Source organism: Eulemur rufifrons, chromosome 6 (genome assembly GCF_041146395.1).
Source record: "Eulemur rufifrons isolate Redbay chromosome 6, OSU_ERuf_1, whole genome shotgun sequence".
Taxonomy (NCBI): Eukaryota; Metazoa; Chordata; class Mammalia; order Primates; family Lemuridae; genus Eulemur; species Eulemur rufifrons.
In genome coordinates, this window is record NC_090988.1 from 70,278,815 (window position 1) to 70,292,897 (window position 14,083).

Genomic DNA, 14,083 nt, shown 5'->3' on the forward strand with positions numbered 1-14,083 from the left:
ATTGATACACATATAACATAGTTGCATTAACCTTGTTATTGTTGCTATTGCCACCATCATCATCTCTTGCATAGTCTCCTTTAATTGCAGTTCTGCTTGTGGTTCTGTTAAATGCTGAATATAGGAAGTTAACAGATGGAGTTGTTCACCTTCGAGACCTTACAACATTCATGAAATCTAAACAGCTGATCAAAAATGTAACTGTTTCCATGAGAACCTTGGCCAATCCAGTTCTTTCATGTCATGTGGACTCAGCTGAATTCTTAATGCTGATTTGGACCACCCCAGGGGGCAAGCATTCTGATCCTGGGTTCCCAACATTTAAGCTACTAAATTAGAAAGTGGGAAATTGATTTGGAAAATTTGTTGTCTTTGCTTAGTACATATTGTTTTCCCCCCCCCCTGAGGCTGTTGCTGAGATCCAGTCAGTGTTTTTCCAACTTCTCCACCAATGTTGCTCTAAAGCAAAAATGAATTACAGAACACGTGCCACATATCATGAACCGTCCCCCACAATCTTGACGTTACTGTTGAAAGGCATATAGTATAGTAATTAAAAGCATAGATTCTTAGGCCAGCTGTCTGCAGTCAAATTCCAGCTCTGTCGCTTCTAAGTAGTTTACCTGGGCAAGATTTATCTAGTTTGTACCTCATCTATTTCATCTATAAAATAGAAATAGTGTTCATATCTAATTGATATGAGTGTTGTGATAATTAATTGGATGAATATCTGTTAAATGTTCAATAAAAGTTAGCTATTACCTTAAATGTTTCTGCATATTTAGCATTCTGCACCAGACTCTGTTTCTTTTATTGTTAAAGTAATGAACTCTCTCCATTTCATGGAGAGTTTTGCATTCATCCTGGGTCTTCACATTTTTCCTTTGTGTACTGCCAGGTACTTCTGTACATGTGCAGCTCATTGTAAATCAATGTTATGTGAATAGCGATAACTCAACTGGCTGTGGTTGATAGAATTTTTAATTTAATATATTAAATTGGGGACTAAAACAAAATTTTAATTTTTACTAATTATATTTCACATTAAAATGGAAGACTCAGAGTTTTGGTGCATAAAGGACCTTAGAGATCAGCTAGTTAAACCAGTTTTTAACAGCCAGGGCTTGCCATGGTGTTGCATACTTCTGCGCCTTTATACATGCTCTTCCCTCTGGCTGGAATGGAACATGATGATTCACATATGAATTTCTGTTCATTTTCCTAAATTTAGCTTGTATTTTACCAGGTCCCCATGAAGTATTGTTTGATGTCTTCTTAGGAGTTATTAGTCCTCTCTTCTGCTAACTCAAGACCTTTCTCCTTGGTTTATTTCTTAATAGCTTCACTTGTGCTACAGTGCAGTGGGTTTTTTGCTGTTGTTGTTGTTTTTGTTGGTTTTATTTTGTTTTCTCTCTGAGTAGACTGTGAGCAGGAATGTGCTTTATTATTCTGTCTCTCTAATGAGACCCTTTGGTAGTTGGTGTTCAATAAATGTGAAAATGCAACCACATCATGTGACTAATAAACTCAGAAAGGGTGATGCCTTGCCACCAGCCACATAGCTGGTTTGGATACCAGTTGAGAATCAAGCCTAGGCCAAGGGATAATCTAGGGACAGTCCACGTTTTTGCCTGTTGTTCTGATGTAAGGTATCAATGGTGCCCTGTCACTCCTATAAGTGTCCCTGTTAGGATGACAGGTGTTATAGGCACCTCACCTAGCAGCTGTCCTGGGGCTGATTTCTTTCTGCAGTGCTGAAGGGCTTACCTGAAGGAGAGGGTGAAATCCCTCCTCTCAGGGGAGGCCCTTGCTTTACTTATGAACCCATCCCTGGTATGTCTGGTATGCACAGGAAATCCTCAGCAGACTGGACTCCTTGAGAAAACATAGAATCATTTTGATTATTAACATTTTTAATTTGGATGATTATTAATCTGAATTTCCTTTCGTTTTCACACTTTTGGAAAAAATCTTTGTAAATGAGCCTTCGTAAGAGTAGAGATCTAACCACCATACAGTGTTTCTTTGGTAGTTAAGAACAGTTTGTTGATTCCAAATATTTCTTGGACAAACAGATGTGTAAATCAGACCATGTCACTTTCTTGTTATGACCTTCTAATGCCTTCCCATGAATGTAAAATAGCTTTCTTGCTCTGCATGGCCCTCAAGGTCTCAGGTGATATTGTCCCTGCTTACTTCTTGGACTCATCTCCTAAATATGTGAGCCTTTTTGATTTTTTCATGCCTTGAACACGACAAGCTCAGCCCAGTTTCAGGGCCTTTGCCTTTACTGTTCTGTTTGGAGCCCTCATCACCTGTCTTGTTGCATGGCTGTCTTGTTATTATGTAGGTCTCAGATTACATGTCACTTCTTTATGGAAACCCTCCTTATTTTATCTGAAGTAAACAACCCTTCCTCAGTCACTTCACTATAATACTCTATATCTTTTTTAGCATTTTTTTATTCCCAAATTTACTATGCACGCACATGGGTATAATTGTCTCTTGCCACAAGTATACAAGTGTTGGGGGGAAGATACCTTGTCTGTCTTTTACAACTGTGCCCCTCCCCCAGCTCCTTGAAAAATGTAGGCAAATAGTAGATATTCAATGCGTATGCGCATTCCTTCAAATGATTGAAGGAATAGACAGTTAAAACTGTATCAGGTCAGATTTATTTTCTGTTTGGACTGGCATAACTAGCTGTGTAGATTGTGGTACATAAGATGTTAAATATCACAAAACTATGTAAGTCTTTTATTTCAGAAAAAATAATTTATTGAGAATAACCATCATACAAACACTGTGTTAGGTCTTCTGGAAATATGGTTATGAACAAGTTAAGATGTCTGTTCTTGAGGGATTTATGACCCGACCTATTCTGAATCATAATAAAATAGCTTAATAGCACTGAAAATTAGCACACCAGAATGAGCCCTAAATAACATCAACCACTAATGCTCACATCTAAAAGAAAAAAAAAAACAGCATCTAAAGCAGCCTTTAAAATTTAAAGAAAAGTAGTTTTTCAAGTGTATTCAGGTATATATTTTTTTTCCTTAGACAATGATGAGAATGGTGTATGTTAGACTCTAAAATGTAGCACTTTAGGCTTTTAGAAGAATAGTGTCCTGTCACTCCATGCCTTTTTTTGTCAGACAAGGATAATAGGACCTGCTCTATTGGTCTTATTAGTTACTGTAAGCATCAAGTACCATTGACATCATAAAAATAGCACCCATGCAAAATTTGTTATTTTTTGAGCAAAAAATATTTAAGATTTGCCTCTTTCTCCTAAAGTAGATCATATGATTGAAGAAATGAGCAGTCCTCGGTATAATAGAGGCTAACAGAATCATAATTCTTGAAGAGCTTATAAGTTAGTTTCTCTCTCTCTCTCTCTCTCTCTCTGTCTCATTTGCATGCATATCTTTATAATGCCATGAGAAAAAGAAGAGCACACAAAAATTTGCAAATTGGTATTTGCAGAAGAAGATGATGGCAGTGAGTGATCTTTGTTACTGTGGCGTACAAATGCACTCTGTGTTTTGAGGCAGTGGTGGGAGTCAGTTATTCTGTTTTAATATAAAAGTTGTGAACAACTGCTTCTTTGTCTAGGCATAGTTATATAGGTCATTTAGAAATGAAAACTAACATATAATTAACAACAGCATGCATAAGGAGCTATATTATACATATTTTTAAAATGAGATTCAGACTCCTCCAAATGTCAATCTGTCTTCATGGTCTTACTCCTGCAAATGAAACTTTTCTTTTTTCTCTGTTCCCTCTTATACTTCACATGGATACTCAAGCCTATTCAAATTGTTAATCTGTTCTTTCCAAACTCTGCGCTCTCTTTCCTCTTTTTTTTCTGTTTGTATGCTTTTCCCTGACTGTCCCTATCACTAGTCAAAATCCTATTGAAGTCCTACCCTCTGAACAGTGAGTCTCAAATCTGTTTCATAGAATATTCATCTGATTAGCTTTTTAAAAACACCTATCATCAGGCATCACACCCTGAAGATCCATATACAGTTGGACTGCTGTGGGGCCTAGACTGAGGTCATTTTTTAAAAAAATATTTACTAATTTATTTTTATTGATACATAATATTTATACATATTTATGGGGTGTGTGTAATATTTTGTTACATACATAGAATGTGTAATGATCAAGTCAGGGTGGTTGAGGTATCCATAACCTCACATATTCATCATTTCTATATGTTGAGAACATTTCAGGTTTTCTCTTCAGCTATTTTGAAATACGAAATAGATTGTTATTAACTATGCTCTCCTTACCCTGCTATAGAACATCAGAACTTCTTCCTTCTAACTGTAGGTTTATACCCACTAACCAATCTCTCTGTATCCCCTCCCACCCACAAAGCCTTTCCAGCCTCTGGTATCTATCATTCTACTCTCTACCTCCATGAGATCAACTTTTTTAGCTCCCACATATGAGTGAAAACATGCAGTATTTGTCTGTCTGTGCATGGCTTATTTCATGAGGTAATTTTTTCCCCAAGTGATTAGAAACACTGTTCGGCCAATGTAGAAAACCACTGTCATATATTTTCTCTAATAATAACAGTAAAACTTCCTCCCTCTTATGTGTCCCCACAGCCATTTATTTGCCCTTCTTTTATAGAACTTCCCAGATTAGGCTTGTGTTCTTAATCATATTTTTATCACCTATAGGACAGTTGAGGCTTTTGATATCTTTTATAGACTTGTGTTGAATTAAATTGTATTGGTCATGCATTTTTTTTTAGTTATCAAACAAAATTTTCAAATTCCAATAAGCCCATTTTGTTGATCAAGGCACACTTGAGGGTTAAATATAGCCATTCCCATAGGACAGGGCACCTCTCAGCCTCTCATTGTTGCCTGTTATACAGGTCTTAGTTGGGTGAAGCAGGCTCCTAGACTCTGCAGGCTGCTCTCTGGTCACTGTAATGGCACCATGAGGACTTACTTGTCAGAATAGCTGCTGCAACGGTTGTCACCAAGTGAAGCAACATAAAAAAACCTGGAAAGGTTCTGCTGGAATCTCTTGTGGAAGAGATTTCCATTTTAACTGATTGATGTGTCCAGAATAATTGAAATGGCTTAAGAATGATTTGGGTTCAGCTTCCTTTGCCCAGCGGCTTTTTCTCATAGGAGTGGAGATGAAAAGGGGTAGAACCTGGCAATATTCTATCTGTAAAAATGTTCTGTGTGACAAACCTCGCTGAGAGGGTGTGGAGTTATGAAGGCTTAGTGTGATATAACGGAGAGGCAGGTTTTAAGGACACAGAGGCCTAGATTCAGTAAGCAGCTTGGCTACTTTCTAGCTGAATGGCATTTGGCAATATATTTAACCTTTCTAAGGCTTAGTTTTCCTAGCATACAATGATTACAGTAATACTTGCAATGGAATTTTTTTTAATGTAAGTGTCCTTATATGCAAATATCCCGACAAGTAGCACATAGTAGCCAATACTTAACCTCCCTCCACCTAAAGTCCCTCACCTGTCAAATGAAGACAGTAATAGTAATGCTAACAAGAGATAGCATTTATTGAGAGCTTACTTTGAGCCAGTCACTGCTCTTAACAATTTATAAAAATGTCAACCTCATAGGTTGCTATGGAATAACTGTGAGAATTAAATAACTAACATAGGAAAAAAGCATTCAGTACTTACATTTTAAGTGCTCAGTAAATGTTAGCCATTTTTGTTAACTGGACACCTACACTATGTGTCAGACACTGGGCCAGGAAATTTTGTGTATTATCTCATTTAGTTTCACAACGACCATAGGAGGGAAGCCCTTTTACCGTCACTATTTTGAAGGTGAAGAAAACAAGAGCCCAAGGATTAAGAGAACTTGTCCCAAATTCCGCAGGTGATAAATGGCACACGGAAGGCATAATCCAGGTGTGTTTGATCCCAAAGCTTCTGCTCTTAGTAAGTTAATACTGAAATGTTTTCTGGAAGGGAGGAGACCAGCGTGGACTCACAAGCAGAGGAGATATTAGGCAGAGCAGCTGGAGATCAGTGAGACAAAGCAAAGGGAAAATGAGAGGAAACAAGTGAGACCCAGATGAAGAGTTACTGATTCTGTCTGTGTCCTGAGCACCATTGGACTCAAGAGGTGGGTTTGGGGCCACCCTGCTGGGCTATGGGCAGAATGACCAGGGGGCACATTCTTGATGGTTATTCTGAGAGCACCTCAGCCTTGATGATAATACCACCTGGATATCCAGTGATGCCATTACTTTCTCTGCATCTCTGGGGATGTGAAGCCAGAGAAGAAAAACAAAAGAAGGGGGTGGGGTAGGGGGTGAGGAAGAGAATTAGAAAATGGTGGTAGGTAGATGTAAAATAATTACATATATTTTTTCATTTATTTATATATTTTCTGCCTCTTAAAAACAATCAGCATAGTATATACATAGAAGACATATTCAAGAGTTATCAAAATAAAAATATTTGAAAAATAAGGAAAATACATTAAGCAATAAGAATTAACAAAGATGTTTAGGAATATCCTGGCAGAGCAAAAAGGGAAATATGAGTTATATACTTTAATCTGAAAGGAAGTTGCATATAAAATCCTCAAGGAGAGACTCAAATATGCTTTCTTCTCTATTCCAGGGAAGAGACATGCCAGGGTAGAGAAAGCATCTTTGTGGACCAGGGTATTTCAAACCAAGAGAGTTTAAGAGGCAAGGAATAGATACCAATCCCAGGACACTCATGGATTTTCCGTCTATGCCAAGCAATAAGACACACCCACGTATAAAGTATATTTGGTTAAACAGCAACCCACCACACACCTTTCTTGATAATATTTAGTGTGGTCTCATAACCTTCAAAGTTGATATTTGTTTTCAAAGAGCTTTAGGTGCAGTTTTTATCCAAATAAATTCTGTATTATTGAGGAGGCTTCCCATGGGCAGATAATACTTGGCTATTGAACTGTTTTTATTTTTATTTATTTATTATTTCAGAATACTATGGGGTTAGAAACGTTCTGGTTACATAAATTACTTTTTTACTATTTGAGTCAAAGTTATAAGTGTGCCCAACCCCCAGATACTGTGCATTGTACCTGATAGGTGTGAATTTACCCATCTCCTCCTTCCCCATCCCCCTTCCCACCTGCTTTATTTCTGATGACTGTTATTTCCATATGTGCTAATAAGTGTAGATCAATTAGTTACAATTTAATGGTGAGTACATGTGGTGTTTGTTTTTCCATTCTTGTGATACTTCACTTAGAAGAATGGGCTCCAGCTCCATCAAGGTTAATATAAGAGGCATTAGTTCACCATTTTTTATGGCTGAGTAGAACTCCATGGTATGCATATACCACATTTCCTTAATCCACTCATGTATTGATGGGCACTTGGGTTGTTTCCACATCTTTGCAATTGTAAATTGTGCTGCTATAAACATTTGAGTGCATATGTCTTTTTTACAAAATGTCTTTTTTTCCTTTGGGTAAATACCCAGTAATGGGATTGCTGGATCAAATAGTAGGTCTACTTTTCCAATACAGGTCTATTTATTACTTTTTTTTAATGTGGAGGCTTTGAGGAAGGCTTTATTGGGGAGGTGGATCTTGCACTGGCTAGTGCAGGAAGAATATGAGTTGGGTAATATGCATGGAAAATACTGATATTGTTCCCTAAAAAGGTGCTTTGCAGTGTAGTTATGGTTATCTTTGGGGCCTTTTTCTCACTGTGAACTAGGCATTTTTGGAAAACAAGCTGTAATAGACACACTTTGGTTTTCTGCACAAGATCCTGAAGCTTGTATCATGCAAGTGCTTTGTGTTTTATTTATTTTGCTTTCTTCCTGAATAGTTGGCAGTCCCCACTGAGTGACAACAGAATAAGCAGGTCATTTCTAAAAAACAGGTTTTTCTCAAATCATATTACTTCCTCTGAAATTAGTGTTCCATGTAGCTTAGGCAGTGGTTCTAGAAGTGTGATTCTCAGACCAGCAGCATCCAAATCACCTGGGAACTTGTTAGAAATGCAAATTCCCCACCACACTCTAGACCTACTGAATCAGCAACCCTAGGGGAAAGGCCTACTGATCGGTATTTTAATGAGGCCTCTTTGGTTGATTCTGTTGCCCATTCAAGTTTGAAAACTACTGCCTTGGGGTTGTCACTGAAAGTCTTTAGACGAGCATATGAGCACCCTGAAGCTGTGTGCAAATTTGTGCCGACATCTTTTGGAGGAGATGAAACAATCGCTTTTCCTAGGATCTCAGAATGACTCTGACCCCCAACAATATCCAACCTCAATGTTTCTAGTCACCACTCTGATTTAACTTTTCAGTGTTTTCTGCCTGGGGATTTATAACTGAGTGTCAGCGGAGATTCGCCTGTCTTCCTTTCTCAGTTTCAGAGCACTCCTTGGTAATGAATCCCATGTAGTTTCAGGTTCCTGCCCTTTGAGGCTCAGTGTGAGCTATTGTCTCATGACAAAACTTCTGGCTTTAGTCAAAGATCATGTCTAGGCAGCAATTCAGAGATCGTCATCTACAACTTTTTTGAAATGAATGTTGAAATATTTTTTTGCTCTGATGTTACTTACACTGCTCTGAAATATTTATGTATGGGTTTACGAACAGGGAATTTTAAGCTATAGTACTCTGACAAAATAAAACATTGTTAGCATACAATCACCAGTCATTTGTTTAATGAGCATTTACTGAGAAGGTCTGGTGGGTCTAAGTTTTAGTCTCACTGAGAGGGGTAAGACACAGTCCTTCCAGTCTAGGGTAGGGAGAAAGGATGGTGGCAGGAATTGGGAGAGGTTTTGGTGTTAACCAGCTAGATACTAAGTCAATACAAATAAGATATACTCTAAGAAAAAAGTGACTAATTGCTCTTGGGGTTGGGACATTTGAGGATGTCCATCTATATGGGAATCTGTCACAGAAAATATATTTTCACTGGGTCTACTAGGTGAGAAAATTTGTTTCAGGCAAAATACCTGTTAAGGGAAGTATTCTAGGCAGCAAAAGCGGTCTGATTGTAGACAGAATCATAACAGGGATCTAATTGTGTTCTAGGAATGGTGAGATCTCCAGTGTGGTTGAAGCACCTGATATATGGGTACAATGTAGGTGGGGAATGATAAGACAGGTACCTGGGAATAACAGAGATGGAGACCAGATTATGAAAGGTAGTGTGTTCTAAGCTGAGGAGTTACAAGTTTTGAATCCTATTTCATAATATCAGTGTCTCTCAATGTTGAAATATCATTTTGATGTGAAAAGTGGAAATTTTTAAAGTAAAAATTTTAATATGAAACATAACTATACAAATTTAGTACTTCTCACAAAATTTCAGATCCTCTATCATAAATGTATGAGTGGGGTTTTCTGCACCTGTGCAATTTTGCTCCTGTTTTTCCTTATGTTTGGGATGACTTTCTTCTGAAAAAAGTGAGGGCCTCAAAATTAGAGAGCTATTGAACATGGTAGTTATCAAGCAACCAAGCAACTACTATGTGTTAAATTCGTCCTAGATTTCTTACAACAAATCTTCCAGTTGGGAACAATTTCCCATTTTATAGACAAACTGAAGAACAGAGGTCTGAATTTTCCTGTTGCCACACAATGAGTAACAATTTCTCATCTGAGAAGATAACTTAAACAGTTTATTTGGGGATACATATACAAGAGATGGATTACAAATTTCTATCAATTCCTAAATATGTAATCTTTAATTCAAACTGGTTCATTTTCCTGCTACAAAAAAATCTTTAAGATAATGGGAATGGCATGATCAGACTGTCATGTTAGATTCTCTTTGAAGAAGGGAAACAGTGAGATGCTACTGCAATGGTTTAGGCAGTAGAAATGGAAAAGAGTGACAGTATAGGATAAATGGTGAGGATTTTATCTACTCCAATTAATTGTAACACTTTATATATAGGGACCTTGACTTTATTATTTTTATTGCCTTTTACAGTATTGAGTATCATTTAATATTTGGAGAATCTGCGGATTGGTTGGCATGTTGGAGATTTACCATTTGGGCTTTGCACAATGTCATTGTATTTATTTTCTATAGAATTGGGAGCCAGCCATGATGCGATGATGTGGGACAAGCCTGACTCGAAGTCAGCAGTTCTGCATTTGTGTCCTGACTCAGGGACTTGCTAGCTGAATGGCTTTTAGCAAGTTACTTGACACTGTGTGGCCTGTTCCTATACCTCTTATACTGGGGTACAAATATTGCTGAGAGCACATTGCTGCATGCAAAGGAATCACAAAACTAAGTGAGGAACTCTATTCCCCGGTTTCAGGGGAAAAAAATCATTTCTATCAAAACAGTCCTGACTAAAATTATGAATTAGAAAAATGATTTTGAAAACATGAAACTTCAAATACATAAAGAGGACATCATGAGTACAAAATGTCCAAAATTACCAGAAATGAGTGCTTATTCTTTTCTGCCATGAAGATAACTTTGGTAGGAATATTTGAGAAGCCAGGATCATGTAAGTGACTCTCAGTTTAGTTATGCATTAAGTAGAGATGATGGTGCTGATAACATTCTAAGTTTTTTGGAAGGACAAATTAGATCATGAATTTGAAAGGATTTTGAAAACTATGATGAGTATAGTAAATTATTGTTGTTGTAGATAATAAGATAAATCTCTGTTCCATAAAGATGTGTTAATCCTCACTCGGCCAGGATACCAAACCACCTTCAGGTTCTTGGGGAAGATGCATGAAAGGGATTATCTGCTGTTCTTTCCCCCTTTTAAAACTTAATCTTCCAAGAGCAGGAATTGTGTCTGTTTTATTTGCTATTGTATCCACAATGTCTAAAATGATGTCTGTCATATCAAATGTGCTCAATATTTGTTGGAAAATGAATTAATAAGGGAACTTGCAGAGCAATCACTTCTATTACTAATGAGGACATTGGTTCCTATCTGCAACTTACCCTGATAAACTGGGCTCAACTTCAAGAATTTCTTTTGTTTATACTCCAGCAGCCTGAGTGGTATTAAAGATACTATCAGTATTAAAGATGAATAAAGTGATATTAAAAATAAACAAAGCTGGAAACTAGTTAAAGTGGTAAGAACAGATTTTAATAAATAGCAAACTATTGCAATGGGGAAGAGGGTTCAACATAAACTGAACTCAACTTCAATTTATGCACGAGTGACTGGGTGTTTTAGAGTGAGAGAGTAGGAAGGGGGAAAGGCAGGAGTTGGACAGAGTCAGGAAAGTGGAATTTATGAAAATCGGGAAGGGGAAGTTGGTCCATGTGAAACCCCTCTAGGATTGTTAACTGATACTTATGGAAATTAGACACTGACTCTCCCATAGAGACTAGGAGACAGAGGCCCTATTTTCAGGTGTTGGCTGAACAAACTAAATTCTTTTGGTAGCCTTGAACTTTTTCAGGCAGAAACTTAAGGGGTTTGGAGTTGTCATCCTAGTGACATGGCCTTGAGTGGTTAGAAACTGAGCTAGTGTTTGTTCAAGTGTTTTAACGGGGTTGGCTGATAGGGTAGACAAAATCATTTGTCTGGTTAAGGACAGAATCTTTGTCAGTGGCCTCCTTTACTTTTCCTTGGAAACCAACTTAGTTTTAGCCCATAAAATTTTACCTCCCTTGGGGTAAGAAACACAGAAAGAAATTCAAAATAAAGAGAACTTGGCTCCAAAAAATCTAGAGCAGTATGGACTCAGGTTTCCTACTTTGTGCTTCCTTTTCCCTTATCCCCACAAAAGCCTTCTAGATCTTTTCAAAGAATATGATTTTCAAAATAGGAGGCAACCCCACGCCTATTTTACCAAATCAGTTGATGAGAGTTCTACATGAGAACATGGAGAGAGGAAGAAGATCCAAGGAGATGAAATCCTCCAAGAACAGACACAGTGAGAGCAAGTCAAGATTTCTTTACTAGCTTGTTTAACTTCTCTGCAGATACTGCACTTCTTGGCATGATGGTCCAGATTATTGTCCTTGATCAATGTCTTAATACTGGGGCAGAGTTTTTGGAAAAGTCTTGCATACCCCTAGAAGTTAGGGACTAAGGGTGGTGAAAGAAAATAGTAAATAATAGGTATGAATGGTTTTGGGATTCTTAGCTCCTGTAATCTGACCCTCTTGTCATTTAGATTGAGGCCTAGTTTTAGAATTACACCCTTGACAATGTTCCCTGACCTTTGACTGCTGTGTAAATTGCAGGATGCTTCTTGTATTAAGTGAAATTATTTTGTAATCTCTCTTTGTTCCTAAGACCTTTCCTTGGAATAGAAGAGAGAAGAAATCATTTCTCATCTGACAACTTTCTTGAGAGAATGATCTGTCAAAACAGAGAGTTTTGGTTTTCTTCCTAGCTGGGTTCCCCATGCATATTTGTCACCGAGGATTACATTGCCAAGGCTTCAGTGCAGACAGGAAAACCATACTTTTCCCTTTGTTGCTTGCTCTCTCTGGCACTAGCTTGCAAATATTCATTAAGGGAGACAAGTTGTTTCAGTACATATGGAATGTCCAAGAACATTGTTTAATCCTAAGAAATTCATTTGTTGTCCTGAGGCTGGCTCTTCCCTTCACCTCTGCCCCTCTGCCCCTCTGTTATCATTCACATTCTAACACTTGTATTACAAGCTTAGTCCTACAGAGGTGAAAAGTAATCATGGTAAAGTCGGCAATGGACAAGATCTTAAAAAACGTTTTATGTAACTCCTGTATTTTACCAAAGAGAAAACTAGGGCCACCAAAAGGGAAGGGTTCTTTTTTCAATTGCAGCTCAACCACATTGAAGTTTAACAAGTGTTTTTGCATTCCCTAGTGTGTGAAAGATAATGATAAATAAGACCAGAATTTTACAAATCTGAATGGGTAAGGAAGATAAAAAGGAATGTTCACAGCTAAGCATACAAGGTAACATAAAGCAGATACAGGCAGCATAAAATCAAAGTACAAGCATGGTAATTCTTTTCAGCAAAGGGTAAAATTTTGTTAAAGATATTAAATAATACAATGACTGTAACAAGAGATGTGTATGGCCAGTGTCAGGCATTTAGTAGATTGCAGCTATAATACCACCCACTGTCCCACCCATAAGCAGATAGATATATAAAAACATATAAATCTAGGGTTGCTGGCATCAATACTGTAGCTTCTGTGCAGTAAAATGCTCTGTAAAGCAAATATTTCAATATTGATAGATTTTTAATTTATTCTCTCTACTGGTCACAATTGTATTGATTTTAAACAGAGTTAATCACTAGTTAAAGAAGTATTTCTTGTTCCTACCAGAAAGTAAACTGACTTGGTTAATTTAGAAGGAATTGTTTTCCCCATGTGCAGTAAAACATCTAAATTTGTACATCAAATAAACAAAATGTAATTAGTGACCAAAGCAAGTTTATAGAATGTCAGAAAACTATGTGTTTTTTTCCTAACATTGTTCACTTAATATCTCTGGGTTTGGTTAGCCAGTGTACTGATGAAAATCATGTGAATTTTTGTGAGAATCCAAGTGGAAATCCTCAGCAAATAGATGGAAGTGTGGGCTGACTGCATCGATCAGGTGCAGATTTGAGTATATCCTTGAAGAGACGGGAAAGTGGAATTCATGAGCTTAGAGAAAATTTACAGAAACAATAGGAACAAGAACAAAAATAACAGCTCATCATTTTTGAGCAGTTATTACATGACAAGTATTTTATTATGTGTTTACCCAAATTACCAAATTATCCCCTGGGGTATATTTTTATCCACGTTTTTCAAATGAAGTAATTGAAGCTCAGAGATGTTAGGTAAATTTGCTAGAGTCATAACAACTAGTAAATTGCAGGGATGGGATTGGGATGCAGTTGACTGAGTTGTCCCCATGTGCCTGGAACTTTCTCATTTTCAGCACTGAAAGTCAACTATCTCAGAAATTCCTCAGTCCCAGGCAAACTGGAACAACAGATCACATTAAGTGGTACCCATAGCGTCTGGATTCCAAAGCTTATGATTTTAATTGGCATGCTCTACTGCCTCCACTGAGGAGAAAGGGAAACGAAGACCAGAGGTGGAAGGTTAGG

General features: G+C 37.5%; 1 protein-coding gene across 3 annotated transcripts in view; it reads left to right on the forward strand.

The window, feature by feature from the left end:
* The window catches only part of NELL1 (neural EGFL like 1), a 720,354-nt gene that overhangs the window by 685,015 nt on the left and 21,256 nt on the right, over window positions 1–14,083 (forward strand). The window lies entirely within an intron of this gene.